The sequence below is a fragment of the Rutidosis leptorrhynchoides genome, chromosome 4 (genome assembly GCF_046630445.1).
Source record: "Rutidosis leptorrhynchoides isolate AG116_Rl617_1_P2 chromosome 4, CSIRO_AGI_Rlap_v1, whole genome shotgun sequence".
Classification (NCBI taxonomy): domain Eukaryota; kingdom Viridiplantae; phylum Streptophyta; class Magnoliopsida; order Asterales; family Asteraceae; genus Rutidosis; species Rutidosis leptorrhynchoides.
Window position 1 is genome coordinate 325133450 of NC_092336.1, and position 25628 is coordinate 325159077.

Below are 25628 nucleotides of genomic sequence, written 5' to 3' on the forward strand. Positions count from 1 at the left end.
GAGAAAAGAGCAACGCGAAGTTAAATCTTATTAGTAACCTGAAGGCACAAAAACTAATAAGAAAAGGTTGCTATGCTGTGCTAGCACACGTCGAGAAAGTCAATTTCGAAGAAAAGAACATCAATGATATTCCCGTCGCAAAAAAATTTCCCGATGTATTTCCGAAAGAATTACCGGGACTACCTCCACACCGATCCGTTGAATTTCAAATAGACCTTGTACCGGGAGCTGCACCAATAGCTCGTGCTCCATACAGACTCGCACCTAGCGAAATGAAGGAACTTCGGAGCCAATTAAAAGAACTTTTAGAGCGTGGTTTCATTCGACCAAGCACATCACCGTGGGGAGCTCCTATTTTGTTTGTCAAGAAGAAAGATGGTACATTCAGATTGTGTATCGACTACCGAGAGTTGAACAAACTTACCATCAAGAACCGCTACCCACTACCGAGAATCGACGACTTATTTGATCAACTACAAGGCTCGTCTGTTTATTCGAAGATCGATTTACGTTCTGGATATCATTAAATGCGGGTGAAGGAGGATGATATTCCAAAGACTGCTTTTAGGACGCGTTACGGTCATTATGAGTTTATGGTTATGCCGTTTGGATTGACTAACGCACCAGCTGTGTTCATGGACCTCATGAACCGAGTGTGTGGGCCATATCTTGACAAGTTTGTCATTGTGTTCATCGATGACATACTTATTTACTCGAAGAATGATCAAGAGCACGAAGAACATTTGAGAAAAGTGCTAGAGTTGCTGAGAAAAGAAAAACTGTACGCTAAGTTTTCAAAGTGTGCATTTTGGTTGGAAGAAGTTCAATTCCTCGGTCACATAGTGAACAAAGAAGGTATTCAGGTGGATCCAGCAAAGATCGAAACCGTAGAAAAGTGGGAAACCTCGAAAACTCCGAAACACATACGCCAGTTTTTAGGACTAGCGGGTTACTACAGAAGGTTCATCCAGGACTTTTCCAGAATAGCAAAACCCTTGACTACATTAATGCATAAAGGGAAGAAATTTGAATGGAAAGATGAACAAGAGAAAGCATTTCAATTGTTAAAGAAAAAGTTAACTACGGCACCTATATTGTCATTACCTGAGGGGAATGATGATTTTGTGATATATTGTGACGCCTCAAAGCAAGGTCTCGGTTGTGTATTAATGCAACGAACGAAAATAATTGCATATGCGTCTAGACAATTGAAGATTCATGAACAGAATTATACGACGCATGATTTAGAATTAGGCGCGGTTGTTTTTGCATTAAAGACTTGGAGGCACTACTTATATGGGGTCAAATTTATTATATATACCGACCACAAAAGTCTTCAACACATATTTAATCAGAAACAACTGAATATGAGGTAGCGTAGGTGGATTGAATTGTTGAATGATTACGACTTTGAGATTCGTTACCACCCGGGGAAGGCAAATGTGGTAGCCGACGCCTTGAGCAGGAAGGACAGAGAACCCATTCGAGTAAAATCTATGAATATAATGATTCACAATAACCTTACTACTCAAATAAAGGAGGCGCAACAAGGAGTTTTAAAAGAGGAAAATTTAAAGGATAAAATACCCAAAGGATCGGAGAAGCATCTTAATATTCGGTAAGACGGAACCCGGTATAGGCTGAAAGGATTTGGGTACCAAAATTTAGAGATATGAGAGAAATGGTACTTAGAGAAGCTCATAAAACCAGATACTCAATACATCTTGGAACGGGGAAGATGTACAAGGAGCTCAAGAAACATTTTTGGTGGCCGGGTATGAAAGTCGATGTTACTAAATACGTAGGAGGATGTTTGACGTGTTCTAAGGTCAAAGCTGAGCATCAGAAACCATCAGGTTTACTTCAATAACCCGAAATCCTGGAATGGAAATGGGAAAACATTACCATGGATTTCATCACTAAATTACCAAGGACTGCAAGTGATTTTGATACTATTTGGGTAATAGTTGATCGTCTCACCAAATCATCACACTTCTCGCCAATAAGAGAAGATGACAAGATGGAGAAGTTATCATGACTGTATTTGAAAGAAGTCGTCTCCAGACATGGAATACCAATCTCTATTATCTCTGATAGGGATGGCAGATTTATTTCAAGATTCTGGCAGACATTACAGCAAGCATTAGGAACTCGTCTAGATATGAGTACTACCTATCATCCACAAACTGATGGGCAGAGTGAAAGGACAATACAAATGCTTGAAGACATGCTACGAGCATGTGTTATTGATTTCGGAAACAGTTGGGATGGACATCTACCGTTAGCAGAATTTTTCTACAACAACAGCTACCATTCAAGCATTGAGATGGCGCCATTTGAAGTACTTTATGGTAGAAAGTGTAGGTCTCCAATTTTTTGGAGTGAAGTGGGGGATAGACAGATTACGGGTCCGGAGATAATACAAGAAACTACCGAGAAGATCATCCAAATTCAACAACGGTTGAAAACCGCCCAAAGTCGACAAAAGAGCTACGCCGACATTAAAAGAAAAGATATAGATTTGAAATTAGAGAGATGGTCATGCTTAAGGTTGCACCTTGGAAAGGCGTTGTTCGATTTAGTAAACGAGGTAAATTAACTCTAAGGTATATTGGACCATTCAAGATTATTGATCGTGTCGGACCAGTAGCTTACCAACTTGAGTTACCTCAACAACTCGCGGCTGTACATAACACTTTCCACGTCTCGAATTTGAAGAAATGTTTTACTAAAGAAGATCTCACTATTCCGTTAGACGAAATACAAATCAACGAAAAACTTCAATTCATCGAAGAACCCGTCGAAATAATGGATCGTGAGGTTAAAAGACTTAAACAAAACAAGATACCAATTGTTAAGGTTCGATAGAATGCTCGTAGAGGACCCGAGTTCACTGGGAACAAGAAGATCAGATGAAGAAGAAATACCCGCACTTATTTCCAGAAGATACGTCAACACCTCCAACTGCTTAAAATTTCGAGACGAAATTTATTTAACGGGTAGGTACTGTAGTGACCCGAACTTTTCCATGTTTATATATATTAAATGAAATTGTTATTTACATGATTAAGTGTTTCCAACATGTTAAGCAATCAAACTTGTTAAGACTTGATTAATTGAAATATGTTTCATATAGACATTTGACCATCCAAGTTGACCGGTGATTCACGAACGTTAAAACTTGTAAAAACTATATGATGACATATATATGGATATATATATATAGTTAACATGATATTATGATAAGTAAACATATCATTAAGTATATTAACAATGAACTACATATGTAAACAAGACTACTAACTTAATGATTTTGAAACGAGACATATATATATAACGATTATCGTTGTAACGACATTTAATGTATATATATCATATTAAGATATATTAATAAATCATGATATCATGATAATGTAATAATTTAACATCTCATTTGATTTAATAAACAATGAGTTAACAATATTTAACAAGATCGTTAACTTAAAGGTTTCAAATCAACATTTACATGTAATGACTAACGATGACTTAACGACTCAGTTAAAATGTATATACATGTAGTGTTTTAATATGTATTCATACACTTTTGAAAGACTTCAAGACACTTATCAAAATACTTCTACTTAACAAAAATGCTTACAATTACATCCTCGTTCAGTTTCATCAACAATTCTACTCGTATACACCCGTATTCGTACTCGTACAATACACAGCTTTTAGATATATGTACTATTGGTATATACACTCCAATGATCAGCTCTTAGCAGCCCATGTGAGTAATCATTCATGACTTATTTACATATAAACAAAATTACACATCCTTTATATCTAATCCATATACCAAAGACCAAAAACACCTACAAACACTTTCATTCTTCAATTTTCTTCATCTAATTGATCTCTCTCAAGTTCTATCTTCAAGTTCTAAGTGTTCTTCATAAATTCTACAAGTTCTAGTTTCATAAAATCAAGAATACATCCAAGTTTGCTAGCTTACTTCCAATCTTGTAGAGTGATCATCCAACCTCAAGAAATCTTTCTTATTTATAGTAAGATATCTTTCTAATACAAGGTAATACTCATATTCAAACTTTGATTCAATTTCTATAACTATAACAATATTATTTCGAGTGGAAATCTTACTTGAACTTGTTTTCGTGTCATGATTCTACTTCAAGAACTTTCAAGCCATCCAAGATCCTTTGAAGCTAGATCATTTCTTGTCACTTCCAGTAGGTTTACCTACTAAACTTGAGATAGTAATGATATTCATAACATCATTCAATTCATACATATAAAACTATCTTATTCGAAGATTTGAACATGTAATCACTAGAACATAGTTTAGTTAATTCTAAACTTGTTCGTAAACAAAAGTTAATCCTTCTAACTTGACTTTTAAAATCAACTTAATACATGTTCTATATCTATATGATATGCTAACTTAATGATTTAAAACCTGAAAACACGAAAAACACCGTAAAACCGGATATACGCCGTCGTAGTAACACCGCGGGCTGTTTTGGGTTAGTTAATTAAAAACTATGATAAACTTTGATTTAAAAGTTGTTATTCTGGGAAAATGATTTTTATTATGAACATGAAACTATATCTAAAAATTATGGTTAAACTCAAAGTGGAAGTATGTTTTCCAAAATGGTCATCTAGACGTCATTCTTTCGACTGAAATGACTACATTTACAAAAATGACTTGTAACTTATATTTCTGACTATAAACCAATACTTTTTCTGTCTAGATTCATAAAATAGAGTTCAATATGAAACCATAGCAATTTGATTCACTCAAAACAGATTTAAAACGAATAAGTTATGGGTAAAACAAGATTGGATATTTTTTCTTGTTGTAGCTACGTGAAAATTGGTAACAAATCTATATTAATCATATCCTAGCTAACTTATATTGTATTATACATGTATTCTAATATATTATGTAATCTTGGGATACCATAGACACGTATGAAAATGTTTTGACATATCATATCGACCCATGTATATATATTATTTGGAACAACCATAGACACTCTATATGCAGTAATGTGGGAGTTAGCTATACAGGGATGAGGTTGATTCCAAAAATATATATACTTTGAGTTGTGATCTAGCCTGAGACGTGTATACACTGGGCCGTGGATTGATTCAATATAATATATATCAATTTTTTTCTGTACATCTAACTTTGGACAACTAGTTGTAGGTTACTAACGAGGACAGCTAACTTAATAAACTTAAAACATCAAAATATATTAAAAGTGTTGTAAATATATTTTGAACATACTTTGATATATATGTACATATTTGTTATAGGTTCGTGAATCGACCAGTGGCCAAGTCTTACTTCCCGACGAAGTAAAAATCTGTGAAAGTGAGTTATAGTCCCACTTTTAAAATCTAATATTTTGGGAGGAGAATACATGCAGTTTTATAAATGTTTTACGAAATAGACACAAGTAAATGAAACTACATTATATGGGGGAATGATCGAAGCCGAATATGCCCCTTTTGCTTGGTACCCTAAGAATTAGTAAACCGATCTACTAATTGACGTGAATCCTAAAGATAGATCTATTGGGCCTAACGAACCCCATCCAAAGTACCGGATGCTTTAGTACTTCGAATTCGTTTTTATCATGTCCGAAGAATTTCCCGGAATGATAGGGAATATTCTTATATGCATCTTTTTAATGTCGGTTACCAGGAGTTCACCATATGAATGAATTTTATCTCTATGTATGGGATGTATATTGAAATATGAAATCTTGTGGTCTATTATTATGATTTGATAATATATAGGTTAAACCTATAACTCACCAACATTTTTGTTTACGTTTTAAGCATGTTTATTCTCAGGTGATTATTAAGAGCTTCCGCTATTGCATAATAAAATAAGGACAAGATTTGGAGTCCATGCTTGTATGATATTATGTAAAAACTGCATTCAAGAAACTTATTTTTGATGTAATATATTCTTATTGTAAACCATTATGTAATGGTCATGTGTAAACGGTATATTTTAGATTATCATTATTTGATAATCTACGTAATGCTTTTTAAACCTTTATAGATAAAATAAAGGTTATGGTTGTTTTAAAAATGAATGCAGTCTTTGAAAAACGTCTCATATAGAGGTCAAAACCTCGCGGCGAAATCAATTAATATGGAACGTTTATAATCAATATGAACGTGACATTTCAACAAACACCAACATCAGCAGCAGCAGAATCACCGGCATCAACAGTACCACCAACAGTACCATTACCACCACCAACAACATCCACACCGCAAGCCTCAACATCACAATATGTACCTTGAACATCAACGTCATACGCATCGTAGTTACCAAGAAATACCAGCAACAATAACCGATGAAATATTAACTCATTTCCCCTGAAGAAATTTTATGTATATTTAATATATATGAATTTTGAAATCAAAATAAATCTTTTCGTACTAAGCTATTACGTGTGAATCTTAACTAGTAGGTACTACTCGGTTAGTTCATATTACTAATATGAAATGATGTACATCCTTTCTTAACAACTTAACCATTATTAACTACAATCTCTGTTTCAACTTAATGAATTCCATTTCATAATAAACCAAGTGTATTATTCAATTACATAATTGATTTTACATTTTCAATTTCGATGTACTCGAAACTTTCCAGAAAACATCATCTGTGCCTTGTAAGGTTCACAAAAATTCCACGAGCATCAACATCCTTCACCGAGGAATAAGAATAAATAATGAAGTATCGATTACATTAGCGAAATACTCCGCAAAGATTATGTAATCTTTAATATTTTAGAGATTAATCATTTCTAAGTCAAGCCCAAAATTAAATGAGCTTAATATGATATTAACTCATTAAATCTGTGTTACATCTGAAGAAAATATACATACATATATTTTCATAAAGACGGTAATAAAAATTCTTTTGTACAAAGTATTAATTGTGAAATCTTTAACTGGTAGTTAATACCCGGGAAATATATAAGTTCGCAATTAATATGTTACACTGTACATTCTTCAACTTTGATTCAAAAAAAAAAAATTATTAACAATGCTCACAACGATATACAATCGTTTTCATACAAATTCAATTACATATTCTGATATTAACGGATCAGAATCCAAGTCATAACTCTGAACCGGTGACATCATTCTTAGATCTCTACATCTTTCAAAGCTATACTTTAACTTTAAATCTGTGCAAGATCCATTAGCATTGTTTTTACCGAAAATAACCTTGCAATTCCTTTTCAAAAGTATCCAGTATTATCAACCATTGAACCAGTCAACGACGACCTTTCAGACTTGTAACTTTGGCATATAGGTTTTTGTTACTGGAGAACCTTTCATGTTTCACCACATTAACAGTAAATGTATCAGCAAATTCATTAATCTGTGACTTAAAGTCTCTCCAAAAAACCATTATAATTGTTCATTGAAACCCTATCATGTACTCATCCACATCTTGTAACGGTAATTACCATACCAACTATCGAGAATTAGCAATCAGTATTTCGAATTTCGCAGCAATTCTACGCCAACAGTTATATATATACATATAATGTCTATCTCCTAGACTTACTTACTTCAAATGTGAAGTTTCTGAAAAACACCTTAAACCGCGAACTAGTTCTCGAAATTTTGAAAAGTACTGATGAAGTAGCAAAAACTGTAAACGACCTTAACAGTAAAAAGTTTGATGATAAAGAATAATGTGTTGGCAAAGCTCAGAAAAAGAAAAGGTTTGGAACTGGAAAACGAATTGAGCAAAGTATGAAGGATGCTGTGGATAAATCACAAAGACGAAACCTGCCTTCCAAGAATACAAATGATTCAGTATTTGCTGAAGCCATTAACGAATACCTTGCTTCCGAATCTAAACCCTTGCAGACAATATTCTTCATCATCCTCTGATATTAGAAATTCTAAGATATTATCATATCTTTCATTATAAATATCTTCGATATTTCTGAAGATATCTTCATAACTATTATCATCCGAAATTATTTATCTCTTCACACTATCTGTGTTACATCATAAAAGAAACTGTTTTAGTTTCTAATTTCTAAAAATTTCGAAAAATGGATGTTTATGAAGTAGTGTTGGGAATTGAAGCATGAGTTAGTATAATATAATGACATTTGATCAACGTGATTATATAACAGTAAGTCATGCTGAGTTTCTAATGGAACGTGATAAAGGTTCACAGATCATACCCTCATCATGAACCATGTTACATAACTCTTTCATTCTATTTAACCACTAAACATATCAAGAAAATATTTTTCTTGATGATTCGGTCTTTTTCGAGGTATTCTGGTAATTTGACAAGTCAGATTGTGCCATTACTGTTTCTTTCTTAGAATATTAATTATGTTCATTCTGAAATTCATACCTACGAATTCTGGAACATTATTCGCTTGACTTAAAGCCGGGAAGAGAAAACGAAAGCATGAAGCTCTGAAATATAATGAAAAATATAAAGCCCGAAAACAATCCCGAAATTACAAACCGTTTATATCAATGCGTATAGCAATATAAAGACACAGGAGAATGAAAAACAATATAACCCCAAGGTAATAGTAGAAGAAAATAACCTCCTCTGGTGACAAATGAAAAAGAAGAATGAATGATATGATAGCCAAGAAAATATCAAGAATCAAAACTGGATGAAGCATTTTCACAAATATTTTGTAAGTATGAAATAAGGAAGAAGATTATAGGAGTGGTGAAAATAAATGAAACGGAAGAGGTCAATTTATAGCAAAATATCAGACATAGCAATCGAGGCAGATTATGCATTTAATCAAAGGAAATCCTAATTTCCTTAAATTCCGAAGAATCAAATCTTATTTAAATTATGAAGATTTTCTATTCCTTAAATTCCGGAAATCAATCGTTACTACGTCAAGAGATAAGACGAATCTCTATTCTCTATTTCACTCTATTACGATAACTTCCCTCATACGCTTTGAGTAATTGGATTTTTTTATCCATATTATTCAACGGTGATAAAAATTCTATTTATCAACACTTATTCGTCATGAAAACATTTTTATTGTTAGCCATGACGACCTCACTCAAATTTCGGGACGAAATTTCTTTAACGGGGAGGTACTGTGATGACCCGGAAATTTCTGACTAAATTTAAACTTAATCTTTAACGTTTCCGACACGATAAGCAAAGTCTATGAAGTTGAATCCTAAAATTCTTGAACTATTCAAATACCCTTCGATTGTTCTCAACGATTCGCGAACAAATATATGTAAATAGATACATATATATATACTATAACTTGAAAACGTAACAAAGTGTTATGAAAATGATAATGTGCATTAACCTTATTGGTTTGATTATCTGACTGATATATTTAACTACGGAGTTAAAAGATTATGCCAAACGATTGAATTAAAAGATATTTATTGAGTCCCTTAAAGATTATGATATTATTACGAGTCTCTGTTGTGAGGTCCACGTTGATTTGGGAAATCGTTCATTTTTAACGATATTCGAAATAAATGGTAAAGTGTTTGTTTAAATAACGTAATTTGGAGACATACAATAATAAGGAATATTAACTGTTGGAATTAGATATATGAATAACTTGTGATATGTATTTTATAACGTATATATTATATAGAAAATATATAAAATATAATATTAAACTGGTCATAAAACGAATTGTTATTATATATATATTAACAAATACCGAGACAATGATTTATAGAAGTAAATGACCAAAACACTCGAAAGTTTAATATATACTTTGAGTGGTATAGTTTAGGGATAATTTAAGGCTATATTTTGACAAAGGTACGTGACACGAAACGTAAAATGCAAGTTTTCTAAACGTACAAAAATGCGTTCGAGAAACCGAAACCGGGGCATAAGTCGAGTGATAACGTACGAGACATCGGAACGAAAATTTTAAGTCAACTATGCACGAGAATATAATATAATATATAATTAATTAATATAAATTATATATATTATATATTAATAAATAAATATGTCGACAAACAAGAAAACAAAAGTTTGTGAGCTGGATCAGAGGGCCATGCGATCGCATGGCCTTGATGCCTAAAAACCATGAGATCTAATGGGGTGCTTTTTCAGGAAAGGTTCTATAAATTGATCGAGTTCAGGCTTAATTTACACACACACACACATATTTATCAATATTACTCCGTATTATATTTATTATTTATTATTATTATTATTATTATTATTATTATTATTATTATTAAGATTAATATTATTATTATTAATCTTATTATTAATATTATTAATTAGTATTATACATAAAATACTACGACGAGGTTATGAGCGTGTCACTTTCAAAATGGTTTTCAAGCGAGATAGAGCTAAGAAAATTATGAGTTATTGCCAAGGAGGTTATGGGTAATGTTCGGGGGTATATTTGTGAATCAAACCTAGTGTTTCATATCCGTTACATCTACGTACTTTCCTACAATATTGAATCTCAATACTGATACGTAAGCACTCATATTTTATATTTTATATATTAATTGTGTATCCATGTCTAGTGCTCGAGTATATATATTTATACATGCTTGTATGCTAAATTTCGTCACTAAACAGTTTATAATGAATCACGAATTAAATACATATATTACTGGTAAAAGGTATATGATATACATGTTTTTGAAAAGCTGGCAAAAAAATCAATGACTTTTCATTTAGACATCGAATAGTTTCGATGAACGGATTAAAAGATATGATCAACTGAATTATAATTGACGTTAATTGGAATTGCTTATGAATTTGCAATTAAGATTTAAAAAACTTGTTTACAAGATTGATAAAATGAATTTTTAAATATTACCAGCCGAGTAAATGAATCCTTATATAAGTTACGTCTCGTTTGTTGAACTATTGTCAAAATTGACTTTTTGAAACAACATTGGATAACTTTTGTATGTCGATATCGAGCATTAGGATTGTGATACACTATGACCTGACCTAGCTTGATAGACATTTATTGACCAATATATGTTCTCTAGGTTGAGATCTATGATTATTTGATATTCCGAGTTTCGGTCATATTACGATGAACAACTTTATGTGCTGCTAAGGTGAGTTTCATTTGCTCCCTTTTTAATTGCTTTTGCGATCTATATTTTGGGCTGAGAATACATGCACTTTATTTTAAATGTAATGGATACAAGTACATACTAAATTCTACACCGAGTTTGAACCGAAAATCCCTTAGCTTTGGTAACTAGTAACTGCCGGTCATTAGAACTGGTGGGCGCGAGTAGTTATATATGGATCCATAGGGCTTGATATCCTCGTCCGAGCTAGAGCACTAGCCTTTTAACGGACGTATGCTATTTGAGAAGCGTACACGTTGGTTTGCGTGTATTATTAAGATGATTATACAAAGGGTATAAATTATATATACGTTAAGTTTAGTTACCAGGGTGCTCAATCTTGTAGAATATTTTGATAAATGTTTCTGGATGAAACAACTGAAATCTTGTGATCCACCTTTATATACAGATTATATGAAACTATAAAACTATGAACTCACCAACCTTTGTGTTGACACTTGTTAGCATGTTTATTCTCAGGTTTCCTAGAAGTCTTTCGCTGTTTGCTTATGTGTTAGACAAGCTATGTGCATGGAGTCTTACATGACATATTTTTCAAGGAAACGTTGCATTCACCAAATCATCACCATGTATCTTATTTTGACTGCATTGTCAACGGAAGTATTATTGTAAACTATTATTTACGATGATTGTCTATATGTAGAAATCATCAGATGTCGAAAACCTTTGATTTAAATATTCATTTATGGTGTGCCTTTTTAAAAAGAATGCAATGTTTACAAAACGTATCATATAGAGGTCAAATACCTCGCAATGAAATCGATGAATGACGTGTTCATCCATATGGATTTGGAGCGATCGTCACAATGGCCAACGGAAGATCAACGCCAATCGGAGCACAGATCGAGGAAATGATCGTTGAACGTGTGGCCGCAGCTTTAGCAGAAAGGAACCCCCAAGCTCCACCAGTGAACCCGCCCATTCGTAATGGATGCACATACAAAGAGTTTCAAAGCTGCAAGCCCCACAACTATAGTGGAACTGAGGGGCCGGTTGGTCTCACTAGGTGGTTTGAGAAATTAGAATCTGTGTTCCGTGTTAGTAACTGCTCAGAGATGGACAAAACCAAGTATGCCTCATGTACACTGTCTGACGGAGCCCTAACTTGGTAGAACACACTGGCACAAGCAAAGGGATTGACGATGTAGTGACCCGAACTTTTCCATGTTTATATATATTAATTGAGATTGATATTTACATGATTAAATGTTTCCAACATGTTAAGCAATCAAACTTGTTAAGACTTGATTAATTGAAATATGTTTCATATAGACAATTGACCACTCAAGTTGACCGGTGATTCACGAACGTTAAAACTTGTAAAAACTATATGATGACATATATATGGATATATATATATATTTAACATGATACTATGATAAGTAAACATATCATTAAGTATATTAACAATGAACTACATATGTAAAAACAAGACTACTAACATAATGATTTTTAAACGAGACATATATGTAACGATTATCGTTGTAAAGACATTTAATGTATATATATCATATTAAGAGATATTCATACATGATAATATCATGATAATATAATAATTTAAAATCTCATTTGATATTATAAATATTGGGTTAACAACATTTAACAAGATCGTTAACCTAAAGGTTTCAAAACAACACTTACATGTAACGACTAACGATGACTTAACGACTCAGTTAAAATGTATATACATGTAGTGTTTTAATATGTATTTATAAACTTTTGAAAGACTTCAATACACTTATCAAAATACTTCTACTTAACAAAAATGCTTACAATTACATCCTCGTTCAGTTTCATCAACAATTCTACTCGTATGCACCCGTATTCGTACTCGTACAATACACAGCTTTTAGATGTATGTACTATTGGTATATACACTCCAATGATCAGCTCTTAGCAGCCCATGTGAGTCACCTAACACATGTGGGAACCATCATTTGGCAACTAGCATGAAATATCTCATAAAATTACAAAAATATGAGTAATCATTCATGACTTATTTACATGAAAACAAAATTACATATCCTTTATATCTAATCCATACACCAATGACCAAAAACACCTACAAAAACTTTCATTCTTCAATTTTCTTCATCTAATTGATCTCTCTCAAGTTCTAACTTCAAGTTCTAAGTGTTCTTCATAAATTCTATAAGTTCTAGTTACATAAAATCAAGAATACTTTCAAGTTTGCTAGCTCACTTCCAATCTTGTAAGGTGATCATCCAACCTCAAGAAATCTTTGTTTCTTACAGTAGGTTATTATTCTAATACAAGGTAATAATCATATTCAAACTTTGGTTCAATTTCTATAACTATAACAATCTTATTTCAAGTGATGATCTTACTTGAACTTGTTTTCGTGTCATGATTCTGCTTCAAGAACTTCGAGCCATCCAAGGATCTGTTGAAGCTAGATCCATTTTTCTCTTTTCCAGTAGGTTTATCCAAGGAACTTAAGGTAGTAATGATGTTCATAACATCATTCGATTCATACATATAAAGCTATCTTATTCGAAGGTTTAAACTTGTAATCACTAGAACATAGTTTAGTTAATTCTAAACTTGTTCGCAAACAAAAGTTAATCCTTCTAACTTGACTTTTAAAATCAACTAAACACATGTTCTATATCTATATGATATGCTAACTTAATGATTTAAAACCTGGAGACACGAAAAACACCGTAAAACCGGATTTACGCCGTCGTACCACGGGCTGTTTTGGGTTAGTTAATTAAAAACTATGATAAACTTTAATTTAAAAGTTGTTATTCTGAGAAAATGATTGTTATTATGAACATGAAACTATATCCAAAAATTATGGTTAAACTCAAAGTGGAAGTATGTTTTCTAAAATGGTCATCTAGACGTCGTTCTTTCGACTGAAATGACTACCTTTACAAAAATGACTTGTAACTTATTTTTCCGACAATAAACCTATACTTTTTCTGTTTAGATTCATAAAATAGAGTTCAATATGAAACCATAGCAATTTGATTCACTCAAAACGGATTTAAAATGAAGAAGTTATGGGTAAAACAAGATTGGATAATTTTTCTCATTTTAGCTACGTGAAAATTGGTAACAAATCTATTCCAACCATAACTTAATCAACTTGTATTGTATATTATGTAATCTTGAGATACCATATACACGTATACAATGTTTCGACCTATCATGTCGACACATCTATATATATTTCGGAACAACCATAGACACTCTATATGTGAATGTTGGAGTTAGCTATACAGGGTTGAGGTTGATTCCAAAATATATATAGTTTGAGTTGTGATCAATACTGAGATACGTATACACTGGGTCGTGGATTGATTCAAGATAATATTTATCGATTTATTTCTGTACATCTAACTGTGGACAACTAGTTGTAGGTTACTAACGAGGACAGCTGACTTAAAAAACTTAAAACATCAAAATATATTAAAAGTGTTGTAAATATATTTTGAACATACTTTGATATATATGTATATATTGTTATAGGTTCGTGAATCAACCAGTGGCCAAGTCTTACTTCCCGACGAAGTAAAAATCTGTGAAAGTGAGTTATAGTCCCACTTTTAAAATCTAATATTTTTGGGATGAGAATACATGCAGGTTTTATAAATGATTTACAAAATAGACACAAGTACGTGAAACTACATTCTATGGTTGGATTATCTAATCGAATATGCCATTTTTATTAAGCCTGGTAATCTAAGAATTAGGGAACAGACACCCTAATTGACGCGAATCCTAAAGATAGATCTATTGGGCCTAACAAACCCCATCCAAATTACCGGATGCTTTAGTACTTCGAAATTTATATCATATCCAAAGGGTGTCCCGGAATGATGGGGATATTCTTATATATGCATCTTGTTAATGTCGGTTACCGGGTGTTCACCATATGAATGATTTTTATCTCTATGTATGGGATGTGTATTGAAATATGAAATCTTATGGTCTATTATTATGATTTGATATATATAGGTTAAACCTATAACTCACCAACATTTTTGTTGACGTTTTAAGCATGTTTATTCTCAGGTGATTATTAAGAGCTTCCGCTGTCGCATACTTAAATAAGGACGAGATTTGGAGTCCATGCTTGTATGATATTGTGTAAAAACTGCATTCAAGAAACTTATTTTGTTGTAACATATTTGTATTGTAAACCATTATGTAATGGTCGTGTGTAAATAGGATATTTTAGATTATCATTATTTGATAATCTACGTAAAGCTTTTTAAACCTTTATTGAAATAAAGGTTATGGTTTGTTTTAAAATGAATGCAGTCTTTGAAAAACGTCTCATATAGAGGTCAAAACCTCGCAACGAAATCAATTAATATGGAACGTTTTTAATCAATAAGAACGGGACATTTCAGTTGGTATCCGAGCGTTGGTCTTAGAGAACCAGAATTTTGCATTAGTGTATCTTATCGAGTTTGTTAGGATGCATTAGTGAGTCTGGACTTCGACCGTGTTTACTTGAAAAATGATTGCTTAACAAATTTTGTTGGAAACTATATATTTTTAACATGTGAATATTATGTGATATATTAATCTCTTAACGTGTTTGATATTATGTGATAGATGTCTACCTCTAGAACAGGTCCCATTGACTCACCTAATAATAATGAAGAGTCAAATGTAAATTGGAATGATTCGTGGACTGATTCACAAGTTCTCGAAGAGGAACCGGAAGAAGAGTCGGAACCGGAAGAAGAATCGGAACCGGAAGAAGAATCGGAACCGGATGAAGAAATAGAACCGGTGGGGGAAATAATAAAATGGTTAAGTAAAAAAAAAATCCTCAACCAACTGACCAAGGTTAATTATGGTCAATGGTGTTTCCGCCAAGGAAGCAAAATATTGGGAGGATTACCAATTCTTCGATGAATCGGATTCCGACGAGAATTCTGATGATGTTATAGAAATTACCCCAACTGAATTTAAAAAGGCAAAAGAAAATAATAAGGGAAAGGGCATAAAAATAGAGAAATCTAATTCCAACCCCGATGAACTTTATATGTATCGTCAACCCCCGAAGTCCTTAAGTTGTAACAATGACCCGGGAACCTCTAAACCACCAGGTTTTTCTAAACCAATGTGGAAAATGACGGCTCGTATTAGGGGAACATCATATATCCCTAGAAACTTGGCAAAACGAACCAAAACCGAAGAAGAAGAAACAAGCGAGTCGGAATAAGATAGTTGTATTCGTGTGGTGTAATATATGTAATATAGTGTGCTTATGCTTTATGATATATGTAAAAATTGCTTGTATTAATAAGTATTTTTTTTTATGAATCTAACTCTTGTCTATTTTACAGTATAAAAACACAAAATGGATAGACAACCCAATATTTTAAGAGACCTACCCGGAGACATGATTGATGAAATCTTGTCTAGAGTCGGTCAGAATTCTTCGGCATAACTATTTAAGGTGAGATCAGTTTGTAAGACATTCGAAGAACGTTCCAAGAATGCCTTGGTTTATAAAAGGCTTTCGTTCGAAAGATGGGGGATATCACATTGGGAAATCCATAAGTTACGATGTGTTTACTTTGACGCATATATTGCGGGGAACCCAAATGCTATTTTACGCAATGGGTTAAGAAATTATTTTGACTCAATATATCCGAATATTGGACTTCATGATTTAGAAAAAGCGGCTAACATGCAACATAAAGAAACATGTTATGCTTACGGATTAGTAATGTTCGCTTCTCACCAAAGTGAGAACAAGAACATCGGACTACAACTATTAAACAAAACGTTCCCACAAGTGACGGAGTCGGTAATTGGGGTAAGAAATGAGGTTTTTAGATTGTTACGGGACTGTTGGACATTACGTAACCCTCGTCCCTTTGACGATGTTACAACACGCTGTCTTATCAACGGCCATAACGGTTATGTTCCACAAGACCGAGGATGGGAAGTAATCCTAGTAAAACCAGAATGCATGACTTGTTTCTGGACGTATGAATTACATGTCTTTATTGCCTTTGTTGAACGACTTGTGTACTAGCTGGAATTATCTTCACAACCATCTTGTATCAAATTTATTGTGTGCTATATTTCATGCTATATGTAAAATAAGCCGTATTGTAAGTTTGTAAAATATTGTGTAAAAGTTTGAACGCGAAACATTATTATAATTAGTTTTTCATATAGAATTGTAGTAGTTGAATTGTATATTAGCTACTAAGTATGAACTTAATGGGTAGATACTACCCGAATTTAAACTTATAAAACGCTAATATGAAGAAAAAGCTTTTATAAATGAGTTCATATTATGCTACGAAATACTATTAACTACTCTTAATATTCTGTATGATTAACTTGTTCCATTTGACTATTTTGAAGGAAATGGCACCGACTACTCGACACACCGTGAATATGAATGAAGAGGAATTCCGTACTTTTCTAGCTTCAAACATAGCCGCAGTACAGGCTGCGCTACATACCAACAATAACCTTGGATCTAGCAGTACAAGAAATCATGTAGGATGCACCTACAAAGAATTCACTGCCTGCAAACCTTTGGAATTTGATGGAACTGAAGGACCGATCGGATTGAAACGGTGGACCGAGAAGGTCGAATCGGTGTTTGCCATAAGTAAGTGTACTGAAGAGGACAAAGTGAAGTACGCTATGCATACCTTCACAGGTTCTGCGTTAACATGGTGGAATACCTATCTAGAGCAAGTGGGACAAGACGATGTGTACGCACTACCGTGGTCAGCATTCAAGCACTTGATGAACGAGAAGTACCGTCCCAGAACCGAGGTCAATAAGCTCAAGACAGAACTTAGAGGGTTACGAACCCAAGGATTTGATATTAACACGTACGAAAGACGATTCACATAATTGTGCCTATTGTGTCCGGGAGCATTCGAAGATGAGGAAGAGAAGATCGACGCGTTTGTGAAAGGATTACCGGAAAGAATCCAAGAAGATATAAGTTCACACGAGCCCGCCTCCATACAACAGGCATGTAGAATGGCTCACAAACTAGTGAACCAGATTGAAGAAAGAATTAAAGAACAAACTGCTGAAGAGGCCAATGTGAAGCAAGTAAAAAAAAAGTGGGAGGAAAACGGTGATAAGAATCACCAATACAACAACAACAGCAATTACAACAATAATCGCAACAATTATCCCAACAATCGCAACATCAATCGCAACTACAACAAACGGCCCAACAATAACAACAACAACAACAGCAACTATAACAATCATCCCAACAACAATAATAATCGCAACAACAACAACAATCAGAAGCAGCTATGCCAAAGGTGTGAAAAGTATCACTCGGGGTTCTGCACCAAATTTTGCAACAAGTGTAAAAGAAATGGTCATAGCGCGGCGAAGTGTGAGGTCTACGGACCAGGGGTTAATAGAACGAAAGGAACAAATGGTGTCAGAACGAGTAACGGCGGAGCAAGTAGTGTCGGAGCAAGTTATGCTAATGTAGTTTGTTATAAATGTGGAAAACCGGGCCACATTATTAGAAATTGCCCGAACCAGGAGAATACGAATGGACAAGGCCGCGGAAGAGTTTTCAATATTAATGCGGCAGAGGCACAGGAAGACCCGGAGCTTGTTACGGGTACGTTTCTTATTGACAATAAATCTGCTTACGTTTTATTTGATTCGGGTACGGATAGAAGCTATATGAGTAGAGATTTTTGTGCTAAATTAAGTTGTCCATTGACGCCTTTGGATAGTAAATTTTTACTCGAATTAGCAAATGGTAAATTAATTTCAGCAGATAATATATGTCGGAATCGAGAAATTAAACTGGTTAGCAAAACATTTAAGATTGATTTGATACCAGTAGAGTTAGGGAGTTTTGATGTGATAATCGGTATGGACTGGTTGAAAGAAGTGAAAGCAGAGATCGTTTGTTACAAAAATGCAATTCGCATTATACGAGAAAAAGGAAAACCCTTAATGGTGTACGGAGAAAAGGGCAACACGAAGCTACATCTTATTAGTAATTTGAAGGTACAAAAACTAATAAGAAAAGGTTGCTATGCTGTTCTAGCACACGTCGAGAAAGTACAAACTGAAGAAAAGAGCATCAATGATGTTCCCATTGCAAAAGAATTTCCCGATGTATTTCCGAAAGAATTACCGGGATTACCCCCACATCGATCCGTTGAATTTCGAATAGATCTTGTACCAGGAGCTGCACCAATAGCTCGTGCTCCTTACAGACTCGCACCCATCGAGATGAAAGAACTGCAAAGCCAATTACAAGAACTTTTAGAGCGTGGTTTCATTCGACCAAGCACGTCACCGTGGGGAGCTCCTGTTTTGTTTGTCAAGAAGAAAGATGGTACATTCAGGTTGTGTATCGACTACCGAGAGTTGAACAAACTTACCATCAAGAACCGCTACCCACTACCGAGAATCGACGACTTATTTGATCAACTACAAGGCTCGTCTATTTATTCAAAGATTGACTTACGTTCCGGGTATCATCAAATGCGGGTGAAAGAAGATGATATTCCAAAGACTGCTTTCAGAACACGTTACGGTCATTACGAGTTTATGGTCATGCCGTTTGGTTTAACTAATGCACCAGCTGTGTTCATGGACCTTATGAACCGAGTGTGTGGACCATACCTTGACAAGTTTGTCATTGTTTTCATTGATGACATACTTATTTACTCAAAGAATGACCAAGAACACGGTGAACATTTGAGAAAGGTGTTAGAAGTATTGAGGAAGGAAGAATTGTACGCTAAGTTTTCAAAGTGTGCATTTTGGTTGGAAGAAGTTCAATTCCTCGGTCACATAGTGAACAAAGAAGGTATTAAGGTGGATCCGGCAAAGATAGAAACTGTTGAAAAGTGGGAAACCCCGAAAACTCCGAAACACATACGCCAGTTTTTAGGACTAGCTGGTTACTACAGAAGGTTCATCCAAGACTTTTCTAGAATAGAAAAACCCTTGACTGCATTAACGCATAAAGGGAAGAAATTTGAATGGAATGATGAACAACAGAAAGCGTTTCAGTTATTGAAGAAAAAGCTAACTACGGCACCTATATTGTCATTGCCTGAAGGGAATGATGATTTTGTGATTTATTGTGACGCATCAAAGCAAGGTCTCGGTTGTGTATTAATGCAATGAACGAAGGTGATTGCTTATGCGTCTAGACAATTGAAGATTCACGAACAAAATTATACGACGCATGATTTGGAATTAGGCGCGGTTGTTTTTTCATTAAAGACTTGGAGGCACTAGTTATATGGGGTCAAAAGTATTATATATACCGACCACAAAAGTCATTAACACATATTTAATCAGAAACAACTGAATATGAGGCAGCGTAGGTGGATTGAATTATTGAATGATTACGACTTTGAGATTCGTTACCACCCGGGGAAGGCAAATGTGGTAGCCGATGCCTTGAGCAGGAAGGACAGAGAACCCATTCGAGTAAAATCTATGAATATAATGATTCATAATAACCTTACTACTCAAATAAAGGAGGCGCAACAAGGAGTTTTAAAAGAGGGAAATTTAAAGGATGAAATACCCAAAGGATCGGAGAAGCATCTTAATATTCGGGAAGACGGAACCCAGTATAGGGCTGAAAGGATTTGGGTACCAAAATTTGGAGATATGAGAGAAATGGTACTTAGAGAAGCTCATAAAACCAGATACTCAATACATCCTGGAACGGGGAAGATGTACAAGGATCTCAAGAAACATTTTTGGTGGCCGGGTATGAAAGCCGATGTTGCTAAATACGTAGGAGAATGTTTGACGTGTTCTAAGGTCAAAGCTGAGCATCAGAAACCATCAGGTTTACTTCAACAACCCAAAATCCCGGAATGGAAATGGGAAAACATTACCATGGATTTCATCACTAAATTGCCAAGGACTGCAAGTGGTTTTGATACTATTTGGGTAATAGTTGATCGTCTCACCAAATCAGCACATTTCCTGCCAATAAGAGAAAATGACAAGATGGAGAAGTTAGCACGACTGTATTTGAAGGAAGTCATCTCCAGACATGGAATACCAATCTCTATTATCTCTGATAGGGATGGCAGATTTATTTCAAGATTCTGGCAGACATTACAGCAAGCATTAGGAACTCGTCTAGACATGAGTACTGCCTATCATCCACAAACTGATGGGCAGAGCGAAAGGACGATACAAACGCTTGAAGACATGCTACGAGCATGTGTTATTGATTTCGGAAACAGTTGGGATCGACATCTACCGTTAGCAGAATTTTCCTACAACAACAGCTACCATTCAAGCATTGAGATGGCGCCATTTGAAGCACTTTATGGTAGAAAGTGCAGGTCTCCGATTTGTTGGAGTGAAGTGGGGGATAGACAGATTACGGGTCCGGAGATTATACAAGAAACTACCGAGAAGATCATCCAAATTCAACAACGGTTGAAAACCGCCCAAAGTCGACAAAAGAGCTACGCTGATATTAAAAGAAAAGATATAGAATTTGAAATTGGAGAGATGGTCATGCTTAAAGTTGCACCTTGGAAAGGCGTTGTTTGATTTGGTAAATGAGGGAAATTAAATCCAAGGTATATTGGACCATTCAAGATTATTGATCGTGTCGGACCAGTAGCTTACCAACTTGAGTTACCTCAACAACTCGCGGCTGTACATAACACTTTCCACGTCTCGAATTTGAAGAAATGTTTTGCTAAAGAAGATCTCACTATTCCGTTAGATGAAATCCAAATCAACGAAAAACTTCAATTCATCGAAGAACCCGTCGAAATAATGGATCGTGAGGTTAAAAGACTTAAGCAAAACAAGATACCAATTGTTAAGGTACGATGGAATGCTCGTAGAGGACCCGAGTTCACCTAGGAGCATGAAGATCAGATGAAGAAGAAATACCCACATCTATTTCCAGAAGATTCATCAACACCTTCAACAGCTTAAAATTTCGGGACGAAATTTATTTAACGGGTAGGTACTGTAGTGACCCGAACTTTTCCATGTTTATATATATTAATTGAGATTGATATTTACATGATTAAATGTTTCCAACATGTTAAGCAATCAAACTTGTTAAGACTTGATTAATTGAAATATGTTTCATATAGACAATTGACCACCCAAGTTGACCGGTGATTCACGAACGTTAAAACTTGTAGAAACTATATGATGACATATATATGGATATATATATATAGTTAACATGATAATATGATAATTAAACATATCATTAAGTATATTAACAATGAACTACATATGTAAAAACAAGACTACTAACTTAATGATTTTTAAACGAGACATATATGTAACGATTATCGTTGTAAAGACATTTAATGTATATATATCATATTAAGAGATATTCATACATAATAATATCATGATAATATAATAATTTAAAATCTCATTTGATATTATAAACATTGGGTTAACAACATTTAACAAGATCGTTAACCTAAAGGTTTCAAAACAACACTTACATGTAACGACTAACGATGACTTAACGACTCAGTTAAAATGTATATACATGTAGTGTTTTAATATGTATTTATAAACTTTTGAAAGACTTCAATACACTTATCAAAATACTTCTACTTAACAAAAATGCTTACAATTACATCCTCGTTCAGTTTCATCAACAATTCTACTCGTATGCACCTGTATTCGTACTCGTACAATACACAGCTTTTCGATGTATGTACTATTGGTATATACACTCCAATGATTAGATCTTAGCAGCCCATTTGAGTCACCTAACACATGTGGGAACCATTATTTGGCAACTAGCATGAAATATCTCATAAAATTACAAAAATATGAGTAATCATTCATGACTTATTTACATGAAAACAAAATTACATATCCTTTATATCTAATCCATACACCAACGACCAAAAACACCTACAAACACTTTCATTCTTCAATTTTCTTCATCTAATTGATCTCTCTCAAGTTCTAACTTCAAGTTCTAAGTGTTCTTCATAAATTCTATAAGTTCTAGTTACATAAAATCAAGAATACTTTCAAGTTTGCTAGCTCACTTCCAATCTTGTAAGGTGATCATCCAACCTCAAGAAATCTTTGTTTCTTACAGTAGGTTATCATTCTAATACAAGGTAATAATCATATTCAAACTTTGGTTCAATTTCTATAACTATAACAATCTTATTTCAAGTGATGATCTTACTTGAACTTGTTTTCGTGTCATGATTCTGCTTCAAGAACTTCGAGCCATCCAAGGATCCGTTGAAGCTAAATCCATTTTTTTCTTTTCCAGTAGGTTTATCCAAGGAACTTAAGGTAGTAATGATGTTCATAACATCATTCGATTCATACATATAAAGCTATCTTATTCGAAGGTTTAAACTTGTAATCACTAGAACATAGTTTAGTTAATTCTAAACTTGTTCGCAAACAAAAGTTAATCCTTCTAACTTGACTTTTAAAATCAACTAAACACATGTTCTATATCTATATGATATGCTAACTTAATGATTTAAAACCTGGAGACACGAAAAACACCGTAAAACCGGATTTACGCCGTCGTAGTAACACCGCGGGCTGTTTTGGGTTAGTTAATTAAAAACTATGATAAACTTTGATTTAAAAGTTATTATTCTGAGAAAATGATTGTTATTATGAACATGAAACTATATCCAAAAATTATGGTTAAACTCAAAGTGGAAGTATGTTTTCTAAAATGGTCATCTAGACGTCGTTCTTTCAACTGAAATGACTACCTTTACAAAAACGACTTGTAACTTATTTTTCCGACTATAAACCTATACTTTTTCTGTTTAGATTCATAAAATAGAGTTCAATATGAAACCATAGCAATTTGATTCACTCAAAACGGATTTAAAATGAAGAAGTTATGGGTAAAACAAGATTGGATAATTTTTCTCATTTTAGCTACGTGAAAATTGGTAACAAATCTATTCCAACCATAACTTAATCAACTTGTATTGTATATTATGTAATCTTGAGATACCATAGACACGTATACAATGTTTCAACCTATCATGTCGACACATCTATATATATTTCGGAACAACCATAGACACTCTATATGTGAATGATGGAGTTAGCTATACAGGGTTGAGGTTGATTCCAAAATATATATAGTTTGAGTTGTGATCAATACTGAGATACGTATACACTGGTTCGTGGATTGATTCAAGATAATATTTATCGATTTATTTCTGTACATCTAACTGTGGACAACTAGTTGTAGGTTACTAACGAGGACAGCTGACTTAATAAACTTAAAACATCAAAATATATTAAAAGTGTTGTAAATATATTTTGAACATACTTTGATATATATATGTATATATTTTTATAGGTTCGTGAATCAACCAGTGGCCAAGTCTTACTTCCCGACGAAGTAAAAATCTGTGAAAGTGAGTTATAGTCCCACTTTTAAAATCTAATATTTTTGGGATGAGAATACATGCAGGTTTTATAAATGATTTACAAAATAGACACAAGTAAGTGAAACTACATTCTATGATTGGATTATCTAATCGAATATGCCCTTTTTATTAAGTCTGGTAATCTAAGAATTAGGGAACAGACACTCTAATTGACGCGAATCCTAAAGATAGATCTATTGGGCCTAACAAACCCCATCCAAAGTACCGGATGCTTTAGTACTTCGAAATTTATATCATATTCGAAGGGTGTCCCGGAATGATGGGGATATTCTTATATATGCATCTTGTTAATGTCGGTTATCAGGTGTTCACCATATGAATGATTTTTATCTCTATGTATGGGATGTGTATTGAAATATGAAATCTTGTGGTCTATTATTATGATTTGATATATATAGGTTAAACCTATAACTCACCAACATTTTTGTTGACGTTTTAAGCATGTTTATTCTCAGGTGATTATTAAGAGCTTCCACTGTCGCATACTTAAATAAGGACGAGATTTGGAGTCCATGCTTGTATGATATTGTGTAAAAACTGCATTCAAGAAACTTATTTTGTTGTAACATATTTGTATTGTAAACCATTATGTAATGGTCGTGTGTAAACAGGATATTTTAGATTATCATTATTTGATAATCTACGTAAAGCTTTTTAAACCTTTATTGAAATAAAGGTTATGGTTTGTTTTAAAATGAATGCAGTCTTTGAAAAACGTCTCATATAGAGGTCAAAACCTCGCAACGAAATCAATTAATATGGAACGTTTTTAATCAATAAGAACGGGACATTTCAGATGAGGCGTATGCTACGCAGTGGGAAGAATTCAAAGGGGCCCTAATTGAAGAGTATTGCCCTAGGACAGAGATCCAAAAAATGGATTTTGAGTTTATGCAGTTGAAGGTTGTGGGAAACGATCTCGATGGTTACACCCGTAGGTATCTGGAATTAGCCCTGATGTGTCCTACCATTGGTACCCCGGAGTTTAAGCGTATGGAAAGGTATTTGTGGGAAGTCCATTAAGGGAAATGT